This window comes from Aquarana catesbeiana, linkage group LG12 (genome assembly GCF_042186555.1).
Source record: "Aquarana catesbeiana isolate 2022-GZ linkage group LG12, ASM4218655v1, whole genome shotgun sequence".
Taxonomy (NCBI): Eukaryota; Metazoa; Chordata; class Amphibia; order Anura; family Ranidae; genus Aquarana; species Aquarana catesbeiana.
In genome coordinates this window covers 11,617,924-11,633,826 of record NC_133335.1, presented here as the reverse complement: position 1 = coordinate 11,633,826, position 15,903 = coordinate 11,617,924, and the positions used below count along the sequence as shown (strand labels likewise).

Genomic DNA, 15,903 nt, shown 5'->3' with positions numbered 1-15,903 from the left:
AAAGAGCTGCATGACATCTCCTGGGCATATCTCTATTACTGTATCTACAGTATATCTGACAGGTTTATTGCTTGGCCAGGAATTACACTGAAGACGCTCGGGGCAGTGAGAGAGCAAAAAGGCACACACAGCAACTATGCCCGCTCCTCCCCTCTGCTGCCCATTCATGGAAGCCTTTGTATTTTGTGACTGTCTACATAATACAAAGGCTTATGTGATTGGGCAGGATGACGGGAGAACATAGCAGCTGCAGCGACTCTCCCGTTCAAGATGTAGAGCTCAGAAGGATCAGTGTCGCTGTCTCGGAACTACAGAAATAGCTATCTTCCAGGAGTACTAAAAAAGATGTCAGATATAAATATATATAGATATAATAGAACTAAGTGCAAACAGAAAAATCAGTGCTACTACCCATACAACACATAGATAGCAGGGCTCCCGGGTGCTCGATCCACAGTCGCTGGCTGAGTAGAGTAATGTAGGAAAGATGATTCGCACTCCAGTTGTTGCTCTTAAAAAAATATAAATTTTATTGAAAAGCCACAGTGTAAACGCAGATAAAATCAGTTGATGCGTTTCAGACTGTAAGGCCTTAGTCATAATGACTATAAGGCCTTATGACTAAGGCCTTATAGGCTGAAACGTGTCAGACTCCTTACAGGACTTAACTCATAGTGTGCCTTCGTTTTTTTTTTTTTTTTTTACAAAGGAGCTGAATTCCTGGAATTCAGCTTTAACAGACAGACAATAAGAACACAAAGTATAACTGAAGGCAAAACTTTATTTTTTTTTTTTTTTTGTTTTGGATAGAGTGGAGATGGATAAGAACCTCTGTCATGCTTTTATTGCTGTCTGTGCCCTGTTACAGAGATTTACCATCTCTATTTGTCCTGTTTACCTTTATCACCGAGAATAAAAGTAAAAGAGAATCCCAAATTTTGGGTTGTTCCCAGAACAGGAATAGAGGGGAAATTTTTCTGTTCTGGTGACAGGCAGGGATTTCCTCACTTTGCAGGGATTCTTTCACTTCCTGTTTTTCACTATGGAGCAGGGGCGGCCCGTTCATTAAGGGCGCACGGGGGGTTTAGGCACCTGATTAGAGCCAGGGAGACCAGATATAGTGAATGCGGGGTCCTGGGGAGAGCAGATATAGTGAATGCAGGGTCCTGGGGAGAACAGATATAGTGAATGCAGGCTCCTGGGGGAGACCAGATATAGTGAATGCAGGCTCCTGGGGAGACCAGATATAGTGAATGCAGGCTCCTGGGGAGACCAGATATAGTGATTGCAGGCACCTGAGGGAGATCAGATATAGTGATTGCAGGCACCTGGGGGAGACCAGATATAGTGAGTGCAGGCTCCTGGGGGAGACCAGATATAGTGAATGCAGGTCCTGGGGATAAACAGTTCAATCTCTGTATTTGCAGACGATACTAAGCTAAGCAGGGCAATAACTTCTCCGCAGGATGTGGAAATCTTGCAAAAAAACCTGAACAAATTAATGGGGTGGCCGACTACATGGCAAATGAGGTTCAATGTAGAAAAATGTAAAATAATGCATTTGGGTGGCAAAAATATGAATGCAATCTATACACTGGGGGGAGAACCTCTGGGGGAATCTAGGATGGAAAAGGACCTGGGGGTCCTAGTAGATGATAGGCTCAGCAATGGCACGCAATGCCAAGCTGCTGCTAATAAAGCAAACAGAATATTGGCATGCATTAAAAGGGGGATCAACTCCAGAGATAAAACGATAATTCTCCCGCTCTATAAGACTCTGGTCCGGCCGCACCTGGAGTATGCTGTCCAGTTCTGGGCACCAGTCCTCAGGAGGGATGTACTGGAAATGGAGCGAGTACAAAGAAGGGCAACAAAGCTAATAAAGGGTCTGGAGGATCTTAGTTATGAGGAAAGGTTGCGAGCACTGAACTTATTCTCTCTGGAGAAGAGACGCTTGAGAGGGGATATGATTTCAATTTACAAATACTGTACTGGTGACCCCACAATAGGGATAAAACTTTTTCGCAGAAGAGAGTTTAATAAGACTCGTGGCCACTCATTACAATTAGAAGAAAAGAGGTTTAACCTTAAACTACGTAGAGGGTTCTTTACTGTAAGAGCGGCAAGGATGTGGAATTCCCTTCCACAGGCGGTGGTCTCAGCGGGGAGAATTGATAGCTTCAAGAAACTATTAGATAATCACCTGAATGACCGCAACATACAGGGATATGTAATGAAATACTGACACATAATCACACACATAGGTTGGACTTGATGGACTTGTGTCTTTTTTCAACCTCACCAACTATGTAACTATATGTAACCAGATATAATGAATGCAGGGTCCTGGGGAGACCAGATATAGTGAATGCAGGGTCCTGGGGAGACCAGATATAGTGAATGCAGGCTCCTGGGGGAGACCAGATATAGTGAATGCAGGCTCCTAGGGAGACCAGATATAGTGATTGCAGGCACCTGAGGGAGACCAGATATAGTGACTGCAGGCTCCTGGGGGAGACCAGATATAGTGAATGCAGGCTCCTGGGGAGACCAGATATAATGAATGCAGGCTCCTGGGGAGACCAGATATAGTGAATGCAGGCTCCTGGGGAGACCAGATATAGTGAATGCAGGCTCCTGGGGGAGACCAAATATAGTGAATGCAGACTCTTGGGGAGACCAGATATAGTGATTGCAGGCTCCTGGGGGAGACCAGATATAGTGAATGCAGGCTCCTGGGGGAGACCAGATATAGTGAATGCAGGCTCCTGGGGAGACCAGATATAATGAATGCAGGCTCCTGGGGAGACCAGATATAGTGAATGCAGGGTCCTGGGGAGACCAGATATACTGAATGCAGGCTCCTGGGGAGACCAGATATAGTGAATGCAGGTTCCTGGGGAGACCAGATATAGTGACTGCAGGCACCTGGGGGAGACCAGATATAGTGAGTGCAGGCTCCTGGGGGAGACCAGATATAGTGAATGCAGGCTCCTGGGGAGACCAGATATAATGAATGCAGGCTCCTGGGGAGACCAGATATAGTGAATGCAGGCTCCTAGGGAGACCAGATATAGTGAATGCAGGGTCCTTGGGAGACCAGATATACTGAATGCAGGCTCCTGGGGAGACCAGATATAGTGAATGCAGGCTCCTGGGGGAGACCAGATATAAGTAAAGCAGGCTCATGGGGAGAGCAGATATAGTGAATGCAGACTCTTGGGTTTAGTAATGGGTTTACACTTTAACAATGCTCAGTCCAGGAGGAGGGAGGAACCATGATGTCACTTCCATTATTCCATAAAACTGCAGGTATGGTTTTCTAATAAATAAAGATCAGGTGGGAAGAGGAGGAGCTGGGAGGAGGAGCTGGTGTACTGCTTTAAAATGGAACTAAACCCATCGATTTATCGGTTTCAAAAAACAAACAGTTACATTCCCAGCTTGTCGAGTATGCTAATTGTCACATTTGCTTGTACTCTCAACTGAACTGTCCAACCATCACATTCATTGGTGTCATAACTGATCACATGTGTAGCACCATGGCAGTTGCAGATCAAACCAGGGCTAAAATGGCAGCTTCCTTGGCTGAAAAGGAGAGGAGGGTTTAGTTCCCCTTTAACTGTCTTACACCTTAGCCTCGGTTCACACCAGAGGCGGCGCGACCTGCACACGACTGCCCGGGCGACTTGCAAAACGACTTCTGTATAGAAGTCTATGCAAGTCGCCCCCAAAGTCGTACAGGAACCTTTTTCTAAGTCGGAGCGACTTGCATCGCTCCCCTTAGAACGGTTCCATAGCACAGAACGGGAGGCGACTTGTCAGGCGACTAGGTCGCCTGACAAGTCGTCCCTGTGTGAACCGAGCCTTAACCTTCCACAATGACCACTTATACTCGGTTCACACAGGGACGACTTGTCAGGCGACCTAGTCGCCTGACAAGTCGCCTCCTGTTCTGTACAATGGAACTGTTCTAATCGGAGCGACGCAAGTCGCTCCGATTTAGAAAAAGGTTCCTGTACGACTTTGGGGGCGACTTGGGCGACTTGCATAGACTTCTATACAGAAGTCGTTTTGCAAGTCGCCGCGGAAGTCGTTTGCAGGTCGCCTCGCTGAGGCGACCTGCAAGTCGTGCCGCCCGTGTGTGAACCGGGTCTTACTCATAAAACCGGAAACACTTTTGAGGTTACTCTACCTTTCACAACAGTTTTTTTTTCTTTATAAAAAGTATCAGTTTGTCAAATGTCCATGAAATTTGTAGACTGATCCCCATCAATAGCTCAGAGTCCTCTCCGAGAGCAAGAAGAGGCTGATAAAATAATATTAACGAGGGTGATTTTATCTGGAGGCCATGCAAGGCTGGTGAAATGTCTCACTAATGCGGGTCAAGTGGGACAGACTGCACTGTACATGGCGCCGGCCGGCTTATCCTAAGTGGAATTTCATGTATGTCCTAATTACTGTGCTCAGTGCATTCAAAATGTTCATTCTTACAGGTGCCAAACTGCCATTTTCGCTCCGATGTTTTAGCTCTTAAAAACGGAATTTAAATTACTACCTGACTGTGATTTCTTTTTTTATTCATATAACTATTCTTGGCATCTATCATGCTTTATGGTCGTTTTATCCAGAAAAATGTGCTAACGCTTTCCGAGTGCCCTCTTTCTTCTCTGTGTCACAGCCCCGCCCTCTGTGCTGCCTTAAAACTTTGCATGCAAAGGCCAACACTAACAGGGGGGTTTGTGTGAGGGGTACAGGGCCAATGTTAGGGTTACAGGGAGGGTTAGTATTGGGGTAACAGGGAGGGTTAGGGTTAAAGTTTACAAGGTGGAGTACTGTTGGGGTAACAGAAAATGTTAGTGTTAGGATTACAGGGTGGGTTAGTATTGGGGTAACAGGGAGGGTTAGTATTGGGGTAACAGAGAGGGTTAGGGTTCAATGTTACACAGTGGGGCAGTGTTAGGGTTACATGGAGGGTTAGTATTGGGGTAACAGAAAAGGTTAGTGATAGGATTACAGGGAGGGTTAGTATTGGGGTAACAGGGAGGGTTAGTATTGGGGTAACAGAGAGGGTTAGGGTTCAATGTTACACAGTGGGGCAGTGTTAGGGTTACATGGAGGGTTAGTATTGGGGTAACAGGGAGGGTTAGGGTTAGGATTACAGGGAGGGTTAGTATTGGGGTAACAGGTAGGGTTAGGGTTAAATGTTACAAGGTGGGGCAGTGTTAGGGTTCCAGGGAGGGTTAGTATTGGGGTAACAGAAAAGGTTAGTGTTAGGATTACAGGGAGAGTTAGTATTGGGGTAACAGGGAAGGTTAGGCTTCAACGTTACAAGGTGGGGCAGTGTTAGGGTTACATGGAGGGTTAGTATTGGGGTAACAGGGAGGATTAGGGTTAAATGTTACCAGGTGAGGCAGTGTGAGGGTTACATGGAGGTTAGTATTGGGGTAACAGGGAGGGTTAATATTGGTGTAACAGGGAGGTTAACGGTTCAATGTTACAAGGTGAGGCAGTGTTAGGATTACAGGGAGGGTTAGTATTAGGGTAACAGAAAAGGTTAATGTTAGGATTACAGGGAGGGTTAGTATTGGGGTAACAGGGAGGGTTAGGCTTCAATTTTACAAGGTGGGGCAGTGTTAGGGTTCCAGGGAGGGTTAGTATTGAGGTAACAGATAAAATACACACAGTTAACCCTTTGACCACCCCTGATGTTTAACCCCTTCCCAGTCAGTGTCATTAGTACAGTGACAGTGCATATTTTTTTTAGCACAGATCACTGTATTAGTGTCATTGGTCCACAAAAAAGTGTCAAAAGTGTCAGTTAGGTGTCCAGTTCGTCTGCCGCAATGTCGCAGTCCCGCTGCAAGTCGCTGATCGCCGCCATTACTAGTAAGAATAAAAAAAATGTATAAAATAAAAATATCCCATCGTTTATTATTTTTAAATGTATTTAATATTTTTATTATTAGTAGACGCTGTAACTTTTGTGCAAACCAATCACTATACCCTTTTTGTGATTTTTTTTTTTTTTTTTTACCAAAAATATACAGCAGAATACATATTGGCCTAAATTGATGAAGAAATTTCATTTTCTTTGCATTTCTTTTATTGGATATTTTTTATAGCAGAAAGTAAAAAAAAAAAATTTTTTGTTCAAAATTGTCTGTCTTTTTTTTGTTTAAAAGCGCAAAAAAAACAAAACAAAAACCAGCAGAGGTGATCAAATACCACCAAAAGAAAGCTCTATTTGTGAGAAAAAAGAACATCAATTTTATTTGGGTACAACGTCACACGCAATCGTCGCGTGCAATCATTAAAGTAACGCAATGCCGTATTGCAAAAAAAAATGGCCTGGTCAGGAAGAGGGGTAAATCCTTCCAGTCCTTAAGTGGTTAATGTTTTAAACATTTCCTGGGGGGGGGCCCCTAATAGCAAACCCCCATCAGACTTAACCTGCTTTGAACCGCCGATGCATGACAGCTGTATAGCGTCTCTTACAATCCCGCGGAGATTCCGTGCCCATGTCATCTATTGCGCATAGTTAGCGAGCAACTCCTCTCCTTTGTCTCCGCACTACAACGTTCCGTCTCCTGTCTCCCTCCTCACTTCATCTTCCAGCGTCGTTTTCAGAAAAAAAAAAAAAAGAAAACTGACATGTTTTTGTATTTCAGCACCAACTGTCAGCCCCGAAAACAATGCAAGTGGCAAAATGTATTCCTGGAGTAAAAAAAAAAAAAACTGCAATATTTATTTGATGTTATTATGCTGGATCTGTCAAAAAACATCACCCACTAGTGTTAGACGTATGTAGAGGAATGGTGAAAATAAAAAAATAAAAAAATGACAATTGGCGAGGAAAAAAAAAAAAAAAAGTATAAAAAAGTTGCCTTGAAGCAAGCAGGCAGCGATTTCTGTTTGTCGGATTTATGCTCAGCTAAACAGAAACGAGAAGATAAAAAAAAAAAGAGCAAAAAAAGAAACAAAAATAAAAAAAAAAAAAAAAAAAAAAGAGAGAGAGAAAGAGTTTATTTGGAAAACAAGTAAATATTTAATAAATATGTGTCAGAAGAGATTCAATGAAAGTTGTTAAAATGCCGCACAGCTTCACCTCATGATCGTAATGAAAATAAAGTGGTGATGTGAAAATGTTCTATATTTAAAAGGTGTTATGCCGCTGGAAATATTAGCATTTATTTTGAAATATCAGAATTCATGTTTTAATGGAAATGTTCTTAAAAAGAAGAATTCCAGCTATGGAGATTTTTATGTACACTATATTGCCAAAAGTATTGGGACACCTGCCTTTACACGCACTGTAATGGCATCCCAGTCTTAAGCTGGATACACACTAAACAACTTTCTTTAGATTTTTTTTTTTTCCAAAGACATATAGATATATATATAGAATTTTTTTTCCCCATATATAGATTTTAACCATAAAATATGAGGTCAAACCAACAGTTTCAGTTTGTATGCAATCAGGCAGGCCATGACTCTACATAGTTGAAGGTAAAGCTGGATACACACTATACAACTTTTGTTGTCTGATTTCCTTTAGATTTACCCAAACCATGTAGTGTAAGGGCCGGCCTGATTGCATACAAATTGAAACTGTTTATGGTTTGACCTCATATTTTATGGTTTTGGTAAATCTAAAGGAAAAAAAATCGAAAGAAAAATTTATAGTGTGTATTCAGCTTTAATCTACAGTAAATCGAACAACAAAAGTTGTATTGTATAGTGTGCATCCCGCTTTAGTCCGTAGGGTTCAATATTGAGTTGGCTCCGCCCTTTGCAGCTATAACAGCTTCAACTCTTCTGGGAAGGCCGTCCACAAGGTTTAGGAGTGTGTCTATGGGAATGTTTGACCATTCTTCCAGAAGAGCATTTGTGAGGTCAGACACTGATGTTGGACGAGAGGGCCTGGCTCACAGTCTCTAATTCATTCCAAAGGTGTTCTGTGGGGTTGAGGTCAGGACTCTGTGCAGGCCAATCAAGTTCCTCCACCCCAAACTCGCTCATCCATGTCTTTATGGACCATGCTTTGTACACTGGTGCGCAGTCATGTTGGAACAGGAAGGGGCCATCCCCAAACTGTTCCCACAAAGTTGGGAGCATGAAATTGTCCAAAATGTCTTGGTATGCTGTCACCTTAAGAGTTCCCTTTACTGGAACTAAGGGGCCAATCCCAACCCCTGAAAAACAACCCCCACACCATAATCCCCCCTCCACCAAATGATTTGGACCAGTGCACAAAGCAAGGTCCATAAAGACATGGATGAGCGAGTTTGGGGTGGAGGAACTTGACAGGCCTGCACAGAGTCCTGACCTCAACCCGATAGAACACCTTTGGGATGAATTAGAGCGAAGACTGCCAGCCAGGGCTTCTCGTCCAACATCAGTGCCAAAACCTCACAAATGCGCTTCTGGAAGAATGGTCAAACATTCCCATAGACACACTCCTAAACCTTGTGGACGGCCTTCCCAGAAGAGTTGAAACTGTTATAGCTGCAAAGGGTGGGCCAACTCAATATTGAACCCTACGGACTAAGACTGGGATGCCATTAAAGTTCATGTGCGTGTAAAGGCAGGCGTCCCAATACTTTTGGTAATATAGCGTACTTACAGCTTGGATCTAACTCTGTATATACCATTCCTGCCCGATCCCCCAGGCAGCTGAAAATAACTGATCACTGCAGTCAGGGCTGCTGTTAGAAATCAGGGGACCCCATACAGCCTACCTCACAGGGCACCATCAAATTATATTGTTTGCTAAAATTTCCACAGCCACGATGCTATGCTTCATAACCATTGCAGAAATGATACCCCCAATGAATAAGACCCACACAAGAGAATAGTTCTGCTTTGCAAATGCCCCACAACTGCGTGCAAAGCTCCTCATCATTAAATATCCCCTTGTTTGCCCGCAGTGGGAGAAGAGAGGAGGGAAGCTGGCAGCACTGCAGTGGGAGGGGTGGGGGGGGACATACGGGGGGGGGGGGCTGGACAACAGATTGAAGGGGGTGCAGGTCCAAGAATAGATCCCCCTGCAGTGCACTTGAAGGGAGAATGAGGAGGAGTAGAAGACGGCAGAGCTGCAGGGGGATCCACAAGAGTCAACAATAAGGCAATACAACCAGCCTTCCTGCTTGGCAGGTGCCCGGGGCCCCGCTTTGGAACTGATGGGGCCCGGGCCCAGCACAGAAGGGCTGGCTGTTCTGCCCTATCAGTGGCCCTGACTATAGCAGACACCTCTACTCCAGTGATTTCATCTGGTTTCCGGGTCCTGTGCTGAGGGGCTGAACACAGGAGGTTTACTGCTCAGCACAAGTACCATTAAGAGAATGGTTACCATGTTCTGAATAAAAACAAAACATTCTCTGACTGGACGTGGTGGAAAGCGTCATTTCATCGCCCTACCTCTCCGTCTCTTCCAATCAGAGAACACTTTGCGTTCGTCCAGAAGATGCAAGGAATTCTCTGAATGGTGGCGGTTTGGAATGGCCAAGCCTAACGTGTTTACAATGCAGGAGAGCAGCCACTCGGCATGGGACCCAGATGAAAGTGGAGATCACTGGAGTAGCGGTTTCTGCTACATTGATTTCCAGCTTCCAGGGGCATCAGCCAAGTATGTTATATACAGTACATAGTTGGGTCCAAGCTGGTCCAATGTAACTGTGTAAAAAAAAAAAAAAAAACATACCTGGAGTTGTACTGCTACAGGGCAGCACCTCTGTGCCGAAGACACCAATACAAACACCATGGATGTATCCTATGAAGGCCACGGGTCCCCAAACTTCTCATCCTATCAAGTCTAAAACCCCAGCAGAGGAATGTTTTTTCACCACTTGTGATCTTGTTTGGAGTTATACCCCAAAACATCTTAAACATTCATGAAGATAAAGTTGTAAGTTATTTGACAGATGACCCTTCCACCAAATGTTCTATTTTTTATTTAACTTTATACAGGATGTTCCAAAAAAAAACCAACCATACATGAATATGGCGTGACGAAAAAACGTCAAAAAATGTCAAAAACTGATGATATAGAAAAATAGTGTGTCGTTTAGGAGAACAAACAAGCACTCGAGTTGAATCTTTTAACGCATATTTAGGCCTCATGCACGAGGGGCGTTCGAAAAAATGAGCTGCAAAGCCACTACCAACGCCAGGAAAAAGCGTCTGTGAAAAAGTGTAGCTTTTAGTAGCTTTTTTTGTATTGGCGTTAATGCGCGTTTAGCCATGCTAGCTTTTAGCAGCGTTTCTCTGCCTCTATTCAAAATCAATGGTTCCTTATGGGAGCCCATAGATTTGAATAGAAGTCGCACCAGAAGTTGGATCGTGATGATCTGACTCGCGGTGCGGCTTGCATGCTGAGGATCTTAAAAGGGGGAACCCCTCGCCAAAATGAAAATAAAAACAAAAAACTCACGTGGGGTTCCCCCCAAGACAATACCAGACCCTTCGGTCTGGTATGGATATTAAGGGGAAACAACCATGCCAAAAAAAAATGGATCCAAGATCCATACCAGACCCTTATCCGAGTATGGAGCCTGGCAGGTCAGGAAACGGGGGTTCTCCCCCTCCCTATACACTGGGAGGAGAACCTCTGGGGGGAATCTAGGATTGAAAAGGACCTGGGGGTCCTAGTAGATGATAGGCTCAGCAATGGCATGCAATGCCAAGCTGCTGCTAACAAAGCAAACAGAATATTGGCATTAAAAAGGGGATCTACTCCAGAGATAAAACGATAATTCTCCCGCTCTACAAGACTCTGGTCTGGCCGCACCTGGAGTATGCTGTCCAGTTCTGGACACCAGTCCTCAGGAAGGATGTGCTGGAAATGGAGTGAGTACAAAGAGGGGCAACAAAGCTAATAAAGGGTCTGGAGGATCTTAGTTATGAGGAAAGGTTGAGAGCACTGAACTTATTCTCTCTGGAGAAGAGACGCTTGAGAGGGGATATGATTTCAATTTACAAATCCGGTACTGGTGGCTCCAACAATAGGGAGAAAACTTTTTCGTGGAAGGGAGTTTAACAAGACTCGTGGCCACTCATTAAAATTAGAGGAAAAGAGGTTTAACCTTAAACTACATAGAGGGTTCTTTACTGTAAGAGCGGCAAGGATGTGGAATTCCCTCAGAGGGGGGCATCAAAAAACTATTAGATAAGCACCTGAACGACCACAACATACAGGTGGTCTATATAGGACAGGGGTCTCAAACTGGTGGCCCTCCAGCTGTTGCAGAACTACAATTCCCATGAGGCATTGCAAGGCTGACTGTCAGGTCTCTCACTTACCAGACCGGAGAGTCCACTTGGGCAGAGGGTAGGCTCCCTTACGTATCCGACTCGCAGCCCCTGGTAGAGCAGATAGGAAGCACACGAGTGCGGAGTGGTATGAGAGCCTGTGCAGGAGTCCGTATTCCGGAAGCTAGCAGTCTTTAAACAGCAGATGATAGTCAGAGGCACAGGCAGCGGATGCTGAGCAGGAGCTAAAGACAGGTCAATGCACAAGCTGGGTTCGGCAACAGGCGGGCAGCGGAGGTACAGGAGGAGCAGGCAGAAGCAAGATCAAACAAGCCGGGGTCAGATGCAGGTGGAAGTCAGAAGAGTCCAAAAGGCAAGCCGGGTCGTGAACAGATCAGGAATACTGGAACACTGGAACTAGGAACAGGAACTAGGCACGGAGCTGTTGATCAGGCAGCACTGATCAGAGGGAGAGGAAAGCCTAAATAGGCTGATTGGCGCCAAACGCCGCGCCCATGCGCGCGCCGTTACGCACAGGCGCCCGCGCACCCGCCGGAGCGCGCCCCTGGACAGTGGCACGCACACCAGCACCGCCAGGCAAATGCATAGTAGCGCCCATAGGCGAACGCGCGTATGCGCCCGGGCACCACCGCGTCCGCCACGGCCAGCCGGAACGCCAACACCAGTGCCCATAGGAACGCGCGCACCAACGCGCCTAACCTCACTGACAGTTACAAGCTTGACTCCCATGGGTAGAGGCATGATGGAACTTGTAGTTCCACAACAGCTGGAGGGCCGCCAGTTTGAGACCCCTGATATAGGATTTCCAGTTGTTCTTAGGACATGCTGTAGATGTGTAGACCTCCAAATCCATAAGAGCTTTCAATAAGCTCCATTTTGAGGAGCATTCAGAGAGTTAAACTTCTCAAATGACTAATCTTCTGCACAATCACTAATATATACCTAAAGAATTAACATCCCTTATAACAGAATTAATGGTAGGCAAATTACTATTTACCAAAATTTTCCAGCCAAGCAACCCCCCCTGGGCTTTACGCATTGTGGTGAGCCATTGAACTTTATGCATCTATAGTTGTACCAAACCCAGAAAACAGGCATGGAGAGCTGTTAAAGCCAACCCAACTTAACTATGTATCCGACATTAAAAACTTCTAATACTGCCACTTCAGTTTTTGTATCCTCCACACTTCCCTTGAAAGGTATCCTTTCCTGATCCTCCTAATTTATCTCAATTTTCCCCCCACAAAGCCATTCCTCATGTCGAACTGTTTTATCTATCGCGCCTTGTAAACTTTCTTAACAGCCCTGCCGAGAGAGATAAAAGTATATTTCACAACAGTAAATTCTACAATTAATATTTAAATGGATTTTTATGACCATTTTGACATTGTTGGAAGATGGCAAAAGAAAAGTTGAGGGACTTGTAATTCCATACGAGTCGACCAGTGTTCTCTTTGGCGCATATTATCAGCGCGTTACACCGACCATCAAATCTTATGGCGCTATTAAGCCGGTAACAACGTATCTCCTATAATCATCGTTATCAGCAAAATGTTTAGATTGGAGGGAAAGAGGGAATGAAAGGAGGCGCGTGATGAGATTTTGCTAAGGGATAAAATACGACCTTAGCACTTGTGAGAGAAAGATTGTTCAAACAAGCTTTGAAGACTAATATAGAGATAGATTTTTATTTTTTTTTGTTAATTAAAATGTTGCTTTGTAAGTGAATCTCTTAACGTGCTAATTTCCAGCAAACTCATAAAACAGTTTTACTTTTTTTAATAAAAAAAAAAAATACTATGTTTGAATTGTTCGTAAAGTTCTAAAAGAAAAGAAAAAAGCTTAGAGGGTGCTAAAACCCTGCTTTTTTAAAAATCTTTTCTGTCAAATTTTGTGGACTTTTTACATTTTTTAACCACTTAAAGACCAAGCCTCTTTTTAAGATGTGTTTTTTACAAGTTAAAACAGTTTTTTTTTTTTTGCTAGAAAATTACTTAGAAACCCCAAACATTATATATTGTTTTTTTTTCTAACACCCTAATAAATAAAATGGCAGTCATTGCAATACTTTTTTTCACACCGCATTTGCACAGCGGTCTTACAAGCGCACTTTTTGGGGAAAAAAAAGACACTTTTTTGAATTAAAAAATAAGACAACAGTAATGTTAGCCCAATTTTTTTTTTATATTGTGAAAGATAATGTTACGCCGAGTAAATTGATGCCTAACATGTCAAGCTTCAAAATTGCGCCCGTTCGTGAAATGGTGACAAACTTTTACCCTTAAAAATCTCCATAGGCGACGTTTAAAAAATTCTATAGGTTGCATGTTTTAAGTTACAGAGGAGGTCTAGAGCCAGAATTATTGCTCTCGCTCTACTGATCGCGGCGATATCTCACATGTGTAGTTTGAACACCTTTTTCATATGCGGGCCCTACTCACGTATGTGTTCGCTTCTGTACGTGAGCTCGGCGGGACAGGGCGCGTTTAAAAAAAAAAATGTTCTTATTTATTTTACCTTTTAATTTTTACATGGTTTAAAAAAAAAAAAAAAAAATTGTGTCACTTTTATTCCTATTACAAGGAATGTAATAATAGAAAAAAAGAGAAATAATAATAATAATATTATTTCTATAAAAATAATAGAAAAAAAAGCATGACAGGACCTCTTAAATATGAGATCTGGGGTCAAAAAGACCTCAGATCTCATATTTACACTAAAATGAAATAAAAAAAAAATTGTCATTTAAAAAAATGATTTAAAAAAATGACCCTTTAAGAGCTATGGGTGGAAGTGATGTTTTGACGTCGCTTCCACCCTGCATTGTTATGGAGATGTGTGGGGGCCATCTTCCCCTTACTCGTCTCCATGCCCAGCAAGGGTGAAGATCTGACTGCCTCCCACCGCCGATAAAAGTGATTTTGCGGCAAATCCGCCGCAGAGACCACTCTTATCGGAAACCGGACCACCGGCTGAAGAAGAGGATACCGGGTTATGGCAGTAAGCTGCTGCCATGACAACGATATCCCCCTTCAAAGTAAGGACGTACATCGCAGTGCGGTGGTCCGGAAGTGGATAATACTGTTTAGATTTTATTTCAATTTTATAAACTTAATTTTAATTACAAAAAGACATTTTATCATGTAAGTGGCCATTGCTGAGTCAGGATATGAGCAGAGCCTCCACCCTATGAACTGTAAGCCTTTGTTACTGTCATGGTCAGGGGTCAAGCTTGGAGACCAGTAGCTATAGCAGTAGCACCGACCAGCAAGAGTGGTATACAAGCAGGTCACCCTGGCAAATAACGCAGGTTCACCTGAGGTGCTGAGTCTAAGTACTAACTTGTATTCACTAGAGCGCCTGATAGTGGAGATGGATTTAGCTGCATATAAGTACCAGGTCGCAGTCCTCAGGATCAACCCACCAGGAGGTGAGCAAGTCCAGTAGCAGAGATAGCAGGTAAGGATCAAACAGAAGCGTAGTCAGTAAACATTCCAAAGGTCAGTAGCAAGTAGTTACAGTTCGGGATCAAGCTGAAGCGTAGTCAAGGAACAAGCCAAGGGTCAGTAACAAGTCGTAGCAAAGATATGGACAGCAGCAGGACAAAAGCGAGATACTGGCTGGAGAGAGCAAAATAATCTGGCAAACAGGAAGTGCAGAAGCATGGCTTAAATCAGGAAGTTCATAGGAGGAGCAAAGAGTTCAAGGTTCAAGGCAGGATCATTCAAGGAACTGCCCAGCATCTCAGGTAGCTCTGTGCGAAAAGTCATTGCCAGACACAGCAGAGGTCCCAGGTTCAAGGCCAGGCCCTGGTAGTTATATCCACTACTCATATTGCTATGTCACAGTTCTGAGGCTGGGTTCACACTATTGCAAATTGGATGCGGCTTTCCCCGCATCCAATTTGCATGTCAGGAGATAATGACCAGCTCTCAATGGATCTCAATGTTCACACATCCGGAAAGCATCTTCCGGTCCATTTCAGGTTCGAATTCAGTCAAAAATTCAGACTGAAATCTGACCTGAAACGGTGAACAGGGATGCACTGGACCCCCTGCTGTGAGACACTCCGTATGGCAGTGTGAACCCAGCCTGAACCAAAATTCATTCATCCACCTTGTGGGATTACAGTTTTAAGCAATAAAAAATATACAAATGCCAACTTCCTTCACCCCAACCCCCCCGAAAGTAAAAAAATCCAACTCCAGTGTTTGTCACTGGTACTTTGGAATCGGATCTAAAGTGGGATGGACTTCCCATTTCCAAGATCAATGGGCTTGGCTATCACAGTCTGTCCCACCGGCTATCAAGTCATAAACAGAGACCGGAAACTGTCTGGTGGATGGGCATTAACGTGGTAATAAATCCAGAAAAAAAAATCTGGGTCCTCTACAAGGTAATGGCATAACGTGTTCACATTAGGAAAGACTAACTTTAAAACAAAGCCCTCCAGCGGCACACTGTTACCACTGACATGGCTTCCATCTTTCACCCGGTCTTCCTTTCAGGTTTGCTGACTCTAGCCATTTGTATAGCCGAGCCGCGATGGCGTTACTCACACGCACATACAGTATACACGGGAGTCACAATTGCAACATAGCGCTCTAAAGGGACGGCATACTCCGTATCATT

General features: G+C 44.0%; 1 protein-coding gene across 1 annotated transcript in view; it reads right to left on the bottom strand.

The window, feature by feature from the left end:
* Positions 1-15,903, bottom strand: part of DOK5 (docking protein 5) — a 472,815-nt gene that overhangs the window by 159,737 nt on the left and 297,175 nt on the right. The window lies entirely within an intron of this gene.